We start from the raw sequence: 12,861 nt of genomic DNA, 5'->3' as shown, positions 1-12,861 counted from the left end.
CAGTTTCTTTATTTGTATATTGAAGGCTTCATACCAGGTGTATAGAATGATGCCGTATTATCTGGCTGATGAGACAAAAGGATCACCTTTTCTTGTTGCTGGAACCTGAGCCATAAAATTCATACCATTTGTCACAACATGCAATGCCTAAATCCAGATTGCTGTGCCAGGACAAAGTGCTCATTGTGTTCTGTTCAGTCCTGACTTCCAAAATCCAATTTACCAGAAAACCTAAGTGCAAATGCTATACTTTTCATAGGCAAACATTCATCTTAAATTTTAGTTATTTAAAAACATGGCATTAATTCAGCACAGATGAAATTGAGGCAATAAATAAATCCCATAAGTAAGGACATCAAACCTTCAGGTAGGCCAGCTCTCAACTTTGCCTTGCACTGATTAGTGGGTTTCTCTGAACACAGCCTGCCAACCACAAGAAGCAATTGAGATGCAATGCCTTTAAAATTACATCTTCCAGATGTGGGAAACCTGGGTACTAACTGCCTTTCAGACCACCCTGTTTGATCTGTTTCAAGACAACCATTTGCTCTCTCCAATATGTTGACTGTCCACAGATCTCTGAAGTCAAAGATTAGTGGCTAACCAAATTCCCAAATCATTGGTTAGTTGGATGAATAATAGCAAATATCAGGCTGGATGACATTTACCCTCCTGCACCTTCAGCTAGCCCTTTAATTCCCTACCCTAATATAAACGTCTGCCAGTACTCTGAAGTTTAGACTGCACGTTGCTTGGAGCTATTTGTGCTTTCTTGGTGAAGAGCACTGATCAACAACAGACATAGCAGCAGTGGTGATAGCTTGACCTCTTTCCAGTCCCATAAAAAGGACTATGCATGATCTACAGCACTGTTAATCCACTCAGCAGAAGAGACACTCATGCCTGCAGCCCCTTTCTCAGCTGTATTCCTAGGGTAGGCATTGTACCATACTGAGACTACTAATTAACAACACTACAACTCACAGAAGCTGGTAGCTTTGCTCTCACAGAAAATCAAGTGTATTAACTTAAGTAAGGATTATTGGCCTACATGAAGACTTTGTATACAGAGAAACGACTATAAAGGAACCATGCCCTACAGCAACAGTCAAGCACAAGCCATCAGGCAAATTGCCACCTAATCCAACTGTATGCAACCAACTATATAAACACAGAACAATAAAAATGTATGCAGTGGGTTAAATTCAAATCCACCAACTATTTTTGGAACTTTATTACCGCAGTATGGTAAGAATAAGTACTTAATCACTTCTACGTCTTTTAATATGGTCTTGCATGGTTCAGTCCAATGCCCTTTAAAGTCAAAAGGGAAATTTCCTATTGACTTTGATGAACGTTGGAGTGCATCTTTATTATTTGCTGGTGTTCTACTTGATTTTAGTGGTGAAATTGTGACTTTTCCACCACCACAGCCCTGGGAAATACATTCCACAAACCCATTTATCTTTAAGTAAGGATAAAATTATGAATGCTGCCCAGTTAATTAATTTTGCCACATGTTCCCTTCTGCTCACAGTCCTACAAAAACGAAGGCAACAGTCTGTGGCATTTGTTCTCAGTAAGACAGAGACAAGACAGTTCTGTCTCACAGGTACACAAAAGACTGTCTGGGATATGAACACATAAAGAGAATCAGTTTCTTTCATTTTCAGTCTACCCAAATATATTGCTTCCTATGTTGAATCATATATTGATGACACAGCCTGCAGATAGCTTTTAAGTATTCCTGATGTCCAAGAATAAGTGAAAAGATTCAATGTAAGGTTTGAGATAGTATGAAAAATCCTTCAAGTCAAGGAAACTGTACATTTTTTGTATAAGTTGCATGACCCTAATGAACTGGATTTGCCAAGGGATATGATTTCCACAAGCAGTTTTTACATGTAATCACCGTTTGACACCACAAGGCTGCTATGCTATGGAAGTAGTATTGGCTAAAGACATTTCTGAGCCCTGAAAAACCAAACCTGGCGTATCAAAGCATATAGACAGCACAGCTTCAGTAATTGAAAAAAAGTCTTGAAGGACACTACAATGAGTAGTGAGGAGTTCCAATTATGAACAGAAACAACTATGCAACTAGGGTTTAGTAAGTAACAGCAATAAATACTTAATCTGTACAGACTGGAGTCACTGAACTGATGCAAGTTTTCACCGTGCCTGAATTGGAAAGCTTACCCTAGCGAATATGAAAACAAAGGCTTGCTATCTCCTCTCACAGAACAATCACATCAAAGGAATTTTTGAATGTTGTGGCAGTAACTGTACATGGCCACAAATTCCTTCCGGTTTTTTTTCCTCTGATTTAGCAGAGCAGAAGAAAGCAAGAAAGCAAAGCCTCTTCCAGATTTATGACTGTATTTCTGTTTGACTTTAGTACCAAAAAGGCTTTAAAAAATCTGACAAGTAAGGAAAGAGCAATGATCAAACATCCCATCCGTGATTCTGAACATAATTTCCAACTGATGATGGAGTGTGATAACTGTAAAAAATAATTTTTGTCACTTTTAGTAGACATGGACTAAGGCACATTATGACGAACACAAATAGAGAGTCCAACATCCTAAAGGCACACTGCCTTGGCAGGCAGCCACTGTCTTTTACAACCTTAACTTTAGGCTACCAAAAGCCCACACACATCAGGAATTCAAGCAAATTTGGCTGGAACAAGACAGAGTTTTAGTCAAGGGATAGGATTTATTCTACTTATGGTGCAAGTGGTTGCCAGACTGGATATGATTTTAGCTTTCTTTTGGCTCAGTGCCACAGTAGACTCAGGGGACTGTACATGAGCTCAATAAATCATCACATTTAATCCCCTTTCTTCAACAAGGTGAAAGTCTCCAACAAGGACTCTAGAGAGTGCAAAATTCCATTTTTAATTATGACCAATGGGCTGAGAAATAAATTAAGATGTAAATATTGCCCACAATCTACAGCAGGAATACAGGATGAAACATGGCCCATTAAAAGAATGAATATGAACTAATTTTCAGCAGCATCATCTAAAGAAATACACATAATCATCAGGATGACTTCTACAGTTGCTTGGTGCTTTTGTTGTTCATGTCTTCCTGCAGTTTCTCTTTTCTTTCTTTGTGGGAAAGTTCTCTGACCTGCCCAGCCTTTTTCTACTCTCTCTGACTTGATCCTCAGGATTTTAACCCATGCATGAATTCCACAGCTTTAAATGAATTCAACACAGCTTTTCAGTACTTCTGGTAATTAAGTTCTGTTTAGCTAAATGACAGAGAATGAATTCCAGAACCTGTTTTTTAAAACACACAGATTGAAACTTTTAGTCTAAATGTATTTATTCCAGGTGCTAAATATCAAACACTAAAATTAGACTAGGACTTTTTACAGGCTCAAATACACAGAATAAATTTGACAATCCCAATTTAACAGACAACATATTTATGCTGCAAAATGTAAGACACTATGCTAATGCTAATCCAGCATACAACTTTAATCAGCTCACAGGTCACTACCACATAAATACTCAACTCAGTGTCAAAAGATAAACAGTTCCCTGACCAGTGATCTTAAAAATTACTCAAATTCCCACCAGCCTTCAGAAACAAAAGCCACTACTGCCACAATGTATCAAATGATATCACTGCTGTAGGTTTTAAAAACATACATCTTAGCTTATGAACCAATAAGATGACAATGACTCTTAAAAAGTCTTTTTTTAAGACTTTAAAATTAACTGTCTTCTCCTGTCATCTCAGTCTCCCTCTCTAAACTGTGAGTCATCCAGGGTGCAAGGCTTAAAAGCTGTGCAATTCAATAAGACTATAAATTAGACAAACTGGCTGTTAACTTCAAGACAGATTTTTCATTCATTTCAAATTAATGAATGCCTACATGTCATTCTAGTACCTAAAAACAAATAAGGAGCAACTTAACTTCCTTGCCCTGTTCCTTGCAACACTTACCAACTCCAAGATTAGATACCTTGGTGTTAAGACCCAGTGCAAGTTAATACTTTCAGCCTCCTACTATGCAAAAGAATGACAACCTTAGTCCTCGCAAGAGCTTTCCTCTGTCCTCTGCTTACTATGATGAAGATATTCTAGGACTTGTAATAAGTTATTTCAGACTAGCATAATTTTAGAGTTGATGTCTACTCACTGCAAAGGCATACATAACACAATCATGAAAAAAACAGCTAGAAAATATCTAATTTCCATTACAAACAAGTTGGGGATTCTTTAATACATATCTTTTTTAAGGTTTTAAGATATTACTGTAGTTAAGAGGAGAAAAAACCCAACTGCAATCTCTTTTCCAGAGAAGAGACAGAACAAAAAGTTTACTTGATTGGTAAAAGCTCATTTACAAAGTTACAGGTGAATGTTTTGTCAAATAGTATATGAATGCAATCAGAGGCTTGATGTTTCAATCATACATGCTACTGTTTTAAGATCTTGTGACAGCTACAATTCAACAAGTAGGTGAACAGCCTTTGTTGCTAAACTTAACTATTACAAGACTTCTGAAGAATCTCAAAATTTAGAACAGGAAAAAAAAGGCAAAGTATTTGCAGGGTGTCACATGTCCTAATGTTATTTAGGGTTATCATTCGAAAGAATGGGAGTGCTTTCTTTATCCTTTTCCTAAACGCTTTAATCCAGCACACAACCGCTTCCATTAGGTCAGCAACTCCTCTTGGCACACACACCAGAAAGTGAAAAGATGTCCTGGAGAAAGAAAAATCGAATCTTTAATCTAGTTAAATAAACACCAGGTGCCTGGGAGCCTGTATGCATTGTGAGAACACCCTGAGACACTGAATTAAGAGCTGGAAGTCAAAGCCCAAGCTGACTACAGTCTTGCTGTGAGTCTAAGCGCTCACCATCCTTGTGCACCTGGATTCCTGCTATCAGCTGTTGAGTTATAAAGGTATTACTGATGTGGGCATAGTAGAAATTGCAATCAATAGTGCAAACATTCCATGTCAAAGGTTACAAAGGCTTAGCAATAATATACTATGGATAATCCTCTCACGGTAATCAGTAACTGCCTGCCATCCAAAGTCAGTATTATGTGTTAGTGATCTCAGATACTGATTTTCCAGTTCTGGACTAAAATGCATTATGGCAATATTGTTTCATGTTCTTTTTACACATTTGAATGTCAGCTCTTTTACTGGATCTACTGTTTTCAGTTATATTTTTATTACCTATTCCCTTTATCTCTTTTATAGTTTACTTTCAGACTTTCATTGGGGTTTTTAGAAGAAAATTCCTTGACTATCGGAGAAAACAGACCTGCTGGGATAAAATGTCCAGCTTTTTCCTGCTACCAGGCAAAAAGTACAACCAATCTGCAATATATGACAAGACATCTGCAATACTAACAACACAAAAATACAAATCCTTAGAAAGCCCAGGAGCTGATGGGTATTTATGAAATGAAGATGTGAACTTATGTGAGCAAAGAGAACCCAAGAAGGAGGAATAGGGGCAACAATTCAACCTTTTATTTATTTTGTTCTCTTTCTGAAAAGATCATCTATTTCAGCAGGGAATAGTATACAGAATAGAGACAATAATTAAATCTAGACTCTTCCTGCACATGTGTAACTTACCATATACTCTTTTTTTTCCCCACTGGAGTTTCCACATTTCATATACCACTGACACAATGTTTTCTCAAAACAAAGCTTTAAAGAGATTTCCTTTCAAGGCGTCTTGAACTGCACTGAGTGGAGAATAAGAGTTAGTTCAACTACCTGTTTCCTTTTATGCAGCATTTCCTTCCAACCCTGATTGAGAAGTCAAACACAGGAGGGCTGTGTATGAAGTTGTTAGAGGAGAAGGAGTTTAAGATCCTTGGCCCCTGAGTCATCATATATGATAACAGGTCTGCTAGAAGATCAACACACCAATGGACCTGGGCAAGTGTTGTTAACAACATGGTTAATTTCAGCGCTCATATTTTCTTGTTCACTGTTTTGCTTCCTTCTTGTACTGTATTTGCTTGTTCACTCTCTTGCTTTCTTCCTATACACATCTGGATAAAACCAGTTGTGTGTATGTGTCATCCAATGAACTTCCAGTGCAAAATCTCCCACTCAAGCTGTCCTCGGAACCAAGGACTGGGGTGGCAACTGACTCTCCCAGCCCCTTCCTGAGACCATAGCCCACATGGGCAGTCAGGAGCCCTCCTTGCTGGTCCTATGCCCCTTTTGCTGCATGTGGTATTTCAGACTGAAGCCATAATGCAGCTCAGCAGCTGATATCTGCTGTTTGACACTGAATGGCACTGTACCCCCTAGTCTTTTCCTGAGTTCTATCTGCTTCTTCACAGCCATGAGTAAACCTCTGACCTACTCTGTAAGAGAAAGCAGGAATCTTTCCTTCATTCCCTTCTTCTCATGATGGTTTTCCTTCTGTCTCTTGAAAAAAAAAATGGCAGAAGCATCTGGGCACATTTCAAGAGCCAACAGCAAAGTAATCAAAAGGCTTCTCCCAGAATCTCTGTGCAGGACACAGGAGAAGGACATGCTCTTCTCCTCAGTGTTTCCCACTGACCATCTCACAAAGTACCTGACTAAATGCCTGCTCCCTTTTGAAGATGTCTGTCACTTCTCAGAGAAAATAACCATCTAAGACAGGTTTATATGAATTGAGGCAGGATTCCCCACCCCTTCATGCATATGAGTCTGTGGTGGATTAAGAATGATATTCCCCAATTTAGTGTTCCCACTGAATCACTCCAAACCATGCACTGCTTGCTCACTCTCCTCCTTCTCTCCTTCTCCTTCCTGCAGTGGGCTGGAAAGGAGAACCAAAGGCCCAAAAGGGCTAAGACCAATGTACTGAAAACCGCAATGAAATAAGACAGTGAACAGCAGCAGCAGCAGCAATACAAATATGTACAAGAAAGAGGCGAATGATTCACGTGTCCACCATGAGGAAGACCTCCAACAATACCCAACCACTCCCTCTGCCACATTATATGACCCAGAAAAGGGACACCTTTCCCCATTACTGGAAAATTACATGAGCGGGTATAGAATAACCTCCAAGTTCCAGCCATGCCCCTTGTGGCCACTGCCAAAATTAACAGTCTGGGCTGGAACTGGGACAGGGTCCTGGGGCACATTTTCTCTCACACTGTCTTAAAGCATATCTGTATCATATCCAGCAGGTCACCTTACTATCAGTAGGTCAAACATCTATGGATGAGATTATCCCGCTACATTCCCTGGAATTGCAATGGATTTGTCTGAGAAAAGCATCAGTCTGTACCAAGTGACACAGATGTCATTTCAGTTTGAATCCTGGTATGTCAAATGGTCCAGGTGGCTGAAAATCTGCTAGAAGATTCAGGAGGCAGTAGACAGAAAGACTGGATAGCTCTGAAACATCACAGTAGCAGTGGAAAATATATTTTGATAGATACTTCATTTTAACAATTTTTTTCCTGAATTAAAGGCCTGACAATATGATTCTTATGATTCTTTCAATGCTGTTGTTACAAAACAGCATTTCATCAATACAGCTTTATAAGAAACATGTGTATGCATGAAACAAGGAAACATTCTAGTTAAGCCCTGTGACCATCATATTTTTCTGAAAAAGCTCTTTGCCCAGGATTCTTCTCCTGGGAAGCTGAGAAGCCTCAGAGAAAAATGTAAATAATAATTATCTGATTCTCTTCTCCTGTGTTTGCTGCTTTGGAATGTGGCTTGGACATTGTTTACCAACAGGTGCATGTTTGATTGGTTCCATGTGAATTGTGTTGACTTCATGACCAATCACCATCCAGCTGTGTCAAGGCCCTGAGAAGCCATAGGCTTTTATTGTTCATTCTTGTTAAGCCTCCTGATGTATCCTTTCTCTATTATGTAGTATAGTTTTAGTAAAGCATTCTCCAATATTATATAATATTATAAAATAATAAATCAGCCTTCTGAGAACATGGAGTCAGATTCATCTCTTTCCTCATCCTGGGGACCTCACAAAGACCACCAAGCCCAGTTTCCTGTAAAAATGCACAGGAAAAACTAGCAGCATTGTGCCAGGATTCAAAGGAAGCAGAATCATCCTGAGCAGAAGAGGATATGAAAGAAGGTTAACATCAGTGTTTTTACTGACAGTTAATTTAGTAAAGTAGGAGTGATAGAAATGGTCCTTGGAACTCTTGCAAAGAAAACATACTATTAAGCTTGCCTTCCTGTCTGCATGCATCTGAAAGAGAGAGGCAAAGTACATGAGAAGAATGATGTTCCTACAGTTTCATTTACAAACTACTGAAATGAGAACAGACTACTTATGAAATCTAGAGGTATTCACACATAAAAATATACATTCTTCTTTTGGTAACAGGAAAATAGGTAGAACGCAATGGGAGTCTGGGAGGAGTGTTGCTGTAGTGGTTTGACCAGGCTGAATACCAGGTGCCCAACAAAGCCGCTCTATCACAACCCTCCTCAGCTGGACAGGGGAGTGGTAGGTTAAAAGGTTAATGAGCTGAGATTAAGGACAAGGACATCCAATGACATCCAAGGAAAAGGAGTCACTGAATACCATCATGGGCAAAACAGACTAGACTTGGGGAAATAAACTGAATTTGTTTCCAACCAAATTCAGAGTAGGATAATGAGAAATAAAGCAAATTTTAAAAATACATTTTTCCCATACCTCCCTCCTTCCCAAGCTCTACCTCCTCCACCAGAGTGACACAGGGAGATGGGGGAGGGGGGTTATGGTCAGTTCATTATGTGTTGTTTCTGCTGCTTCTCAGGTAGAGGAGTCCTTCCCTTGCTCCAGCATGAGGATCCCTCCCATGGGAGACAGCTCTCCATGATCTTCTCCAGCATGAGTCCTTCCCACAGGCTACTGTTCTTCATTAACTGCTCCAAGATGTTTTCCTTCCATAGGGTGAAGTCCTGCAAGAGCAGGCTGTGCCAGCATAGGTACCCCATGGAGTCACAAGTCATACCAAGAAACCTGTTTTTCTCTCTATGGTCTGTAGGTCTCTACCATGAGCCCGCTGTAGTACAGGCTGCCCACAGCATCACAACCTTCTTTTAAGCATGTCCTGCTTCAGCACAGGTCTACTCCATGGGCTGCAGGATGGTCTCTACATCCCTGCTGTCCTTCATGAGCTGCAGCTGCACAAGCTACACCATGATCTTCACCAGGGGCTGGAGGGGAATCTCAGCTCCAGTGCCTCAAGCACCTCTTACCCCTCCTTCGCCACTCAACTCAGTGTCTGCATTGCTGTTGCTGTCTCATATTCTCACTCCTCTCTTCTCTGAGCACAATTACCTTTACTCAGTAACTGTTTTTTTTCTTCTTAAATATGTTATCACAGAGGTGTTACCATCATCTCTGATTGGTTTGGCCTTGGCCAGAAGCTGGTCCATCTCAGAACCAACTGACATTAGCTCTGCTGGACATGGGGGAAGTTTCCAGTAGCTCCTCACAGAAGAACCCCTGCAGTCCCCATGCCACCAAAACCTGGCCATGCAAACCCAATACAGTTGTAATAACGTGACCCAAGTCTATTCTTGCACTATTAAACAGAGGATTTACTAGTCTAATCCTCTTCCAAGCAGAATTTAAAATCAATACAAGTAAAAGGAAGGAGTGTTACAATTGTCTGCTTTGTTATATGAATTTAAAAATGTGAACAGAACTCATCTGTGATGTCAACTTTTATGTTTAATATCAATTCATGTTTCATATCCTAGGTATCTACTAGCAGACTTCTGAAACCAGGACCCATAGCTTGAGCTCTTTACTCCCCTATGCCATGATTACTGTACAGATACAAGCTGTGATAGCTGAAGAGGGTGAGGGAACCATATTACTCTGAAAGCAATATTTGTCTCTAAAGATGACAAATTCCCATTCACTATTTGTAACACTCTAACTAATATAATTAATATTATTAACCAAGAAATATTGAGAAGAAGAGTTAAAGGAAACTTATACATTACATAGCACAAGCATTACACTTGATGCCCAGGACATTTTCCTAGCCTCTAGTTCTCCTGTTCTGCACATACCTATGTATCAGTATGCTAACAATCACCTCAGTAACACCCTGTCTCTATGTCCTCTTCCTCCCCACCACTTTTCTCCTCTTCTTTCATTCTCCTCTGATCAGCCAGACAGCATTTTGCTAACACTCTCCCCTCTTCAGTCTCTGAGCATCTGCTCACAACTTAGACAAAAGCAAAAGGAAAAACAGGAAAGAATCAGTGCATCAGTACTTCAGAAACCTTATGGTCATTTTAGTCCATTTACAGCTGAAATCACAAATGAATAGAAAGCTTACCATTCCTTTCGACAATGGTAAGGCTTTTCTCCTTGTTTCACAGATCATTCAAGAAGAGGCAGGAGCCTCCTGCTTAGAAACCACATCAGCAAATACAGCTGCTCATTTCTCAGATGGCTGGGCTAGAGGATATTATACAATGACAAAGGGAGACTGTTTATCCCCACAGGCATGAGCAGAATGAAGAGCAGCAAGTGTTTCTAAGGGGAACCAAGGAAAATCAAAACTTTCCCTTCAGGTTCCGTGGACTTTAAAAACAAACAAGGCAAATATTTCCACAAATAAGTGGAAACCAATTCCTCAGATCAAAGTTGAGAGCTCTACTCTGAAGCTGAAGGTGCATTCACAGGGAATAGAAAAAATGGCATTTTACAACAGCAATACTGCATGAACTGCAATAAGGTTTTAACCTAATATGATTAGGTGCAGGTATTACCACTTTACAGCTCTCCTTTGATTACATGTTCTTCTTTGAGTACTTTTGATTATTTTATACATTATCCAATGGGTCAAGTGTGTTTATCCGAACAGCAGTACTTTCTTAAATCCCCGTCTCTCTGTTCCACAATATGTAAAATTCTGGTAACAACACAAATTTGTGGCCTTCATGGAAGACTACTCTAGATAATATATAGTAATTCTAAATGGATAAACAGAATATGCTGTGACATACTGGGACAAGAGAAGAGATTTCAGCAAAGCTGAGAAAGGGCAGAACTAACCTCTTCCCAACCACAGGCCCTGATAGCTAAATACACAGAAATCCTTGGGGAGAGGTCTGAAAGAGATTCTAACCAGTGGGAGTCATAAGGAGAAAGTATCAGAAGAAATGAGGGGTGGGGGAACAATGGGGGCAAGGGGCATTGGGGACTGGCTTATTGTTTTATAATTCGGTTTTCAGGAAGATGTAACAAAAAGTCATTAAAATACATGTTTATCTGCAATAGATATTAGCCTGCATTGTAGAAGTGTAAAATAATCTTCATCTGTCCAGACTGCTCTCCTTGGGTCTTTACCCCCTCTAAAAATAATTTTCCTAAGAGGCAGTAATAGACTGTATCATTTAGTCTACCTTCTTCTATGTCCCAGACATTACAATTCATTTGTTAATCTTCCACGGCATGAAGTAATTTGTTTAGCTACACTGTATTTTCCAGGAACACATATAGTTAGGTCCTACAGTAATCCCTCTTGAATTTAAAAGGTCCTAGGTCTGGCTTCTTTAAATATGCATGACATCACATTTCAGTTGCAGGTTTCTGTCACACCTTTCTCTACTAGATTACAAATAACTACTTAGGTGCCTCTTGGCCTTCATCAAAATAAAAATGCTGTGATTAGTTCTAATTTCTATGTGAGGCCTTCCCTTGCAACACTTGAACAGGTTTTATAGTTTTTTACAACATCGTCTAAACAGGAAGCATCTCATCAGTGAGCACACAATTCTACCCCCAGCCAAATAACAATCTATACAGAAGAAGACCCACTCCAGAGTACTATTCTCCCTGTATGTACACCCAAAAACCTCACTGCTTCTTCTTCCCAACCATCATGCTGAGAAGTCATGTTCAATTGTTGGTCTGCTATGATCCTGAAATCTTTCTCAAGGTCCATGCTTTGCAGAAGACAAGCCTGTCTTAGGGTGATTCATCATGATATTGTATCCCATAATAATCTGTACCCAAGAATTGTTACTGTATCCTAAAGACCCTGTATCCAGGGACTTCATGTACCTGTGTGTGTGGAGGCTGCTTGTGCACAGGCAGTTTTGTGGTATTTATGCCAGTGACTACTTAATCTTTGCTTAGGCTTTCTTTTTAGGTTTTTTTCCCTTGGTTTGGAGAAGCTGCAGTAGCAATCTCTGAGCTGCCTTGAGGACGAATTCCACAGCTGCCTGTCTGGAAGAAAAATGAGGGCATCAATCTGGCAGAAGTGGAGCAGAGCTGCCCTGCTCCAACTCAAGCTGTTGTTAAACGCGCCGAGCTGGGGAAAGGAAGATATTGAGTGGCTCCAAGCCAGCTGCTTCACCTGCCACACCCGCTGTGCTGTGCCTCGAAGCAGGGAGGAGGTCAATGCTGAACAAGCCATCAAGTCTTTGCCTCCTGCTGGTACTGCTCCGAGAAGCTCCTGCCTTCCCAAGATGGAGCTGGTGCGGTCTTGTATCCCATGTTGGGAAAGGGTATTTCCGGGATTTTGGGTTTCTCTTTGTTCCAGTGGGTTGGTATCTGGGATGGTTTGATATATAGCAGTTATTTACTTTTTTTTCCCCTCTCTATGGGCATTCTGTTTGTTACTAAACCAGGGTTTTTTCCACTTTCATCTATTAGTATTAATTTCTTATTGGTGGAATGGGATTGTGTAAACCTTAAAGCAGACAGCTCATTCCAGAAAGTTTTTCTTTGAATTGTCTCAAACCAACACAAAGCCCCTTCTTCCCCTTTGTAGGCAGGATGCAGTCTTTGTTCCTGGATGAGTGATCTCACACTTAAATAGATTAAAATAAAGTTTACTTAAGTGGCTTATCATAGTAGATGCCAA

General features: G+C 40.0%; 1 protein-coding gene across 3 annotated transcripts in view; it reads right to left on the bottom strand.

Moving 5' to 3' along the window:
• ITGA9 (integrin subunit alpha 9) overlaps nt 1-12,861 on the bottom strand; it is a 237,722-nt gene that overhangs the window by 125,931 nt on the left and 98,930 nt on the right. The gene's annotated exons all lie outside the window — the stretch shown is intronic.

This window comes from Motacilla alba, chromosome 2, assembly GCF_015832195.1.
Source record: "Motacilla alba alba isolate MOTALB_02 chromosome 2, Motacilla_alba_V1.0_pri, whole genome shotgun sequence".
NCBI classification, from domain to species: Eukaryota; Metazoa; Chordata; class Aves; order Passeriformes; family Motacillidae; genus Motacilla; species Motacilla alba.
This window is presented reverse-complemented; position numbering and strand designations above follow the sequence as displayed.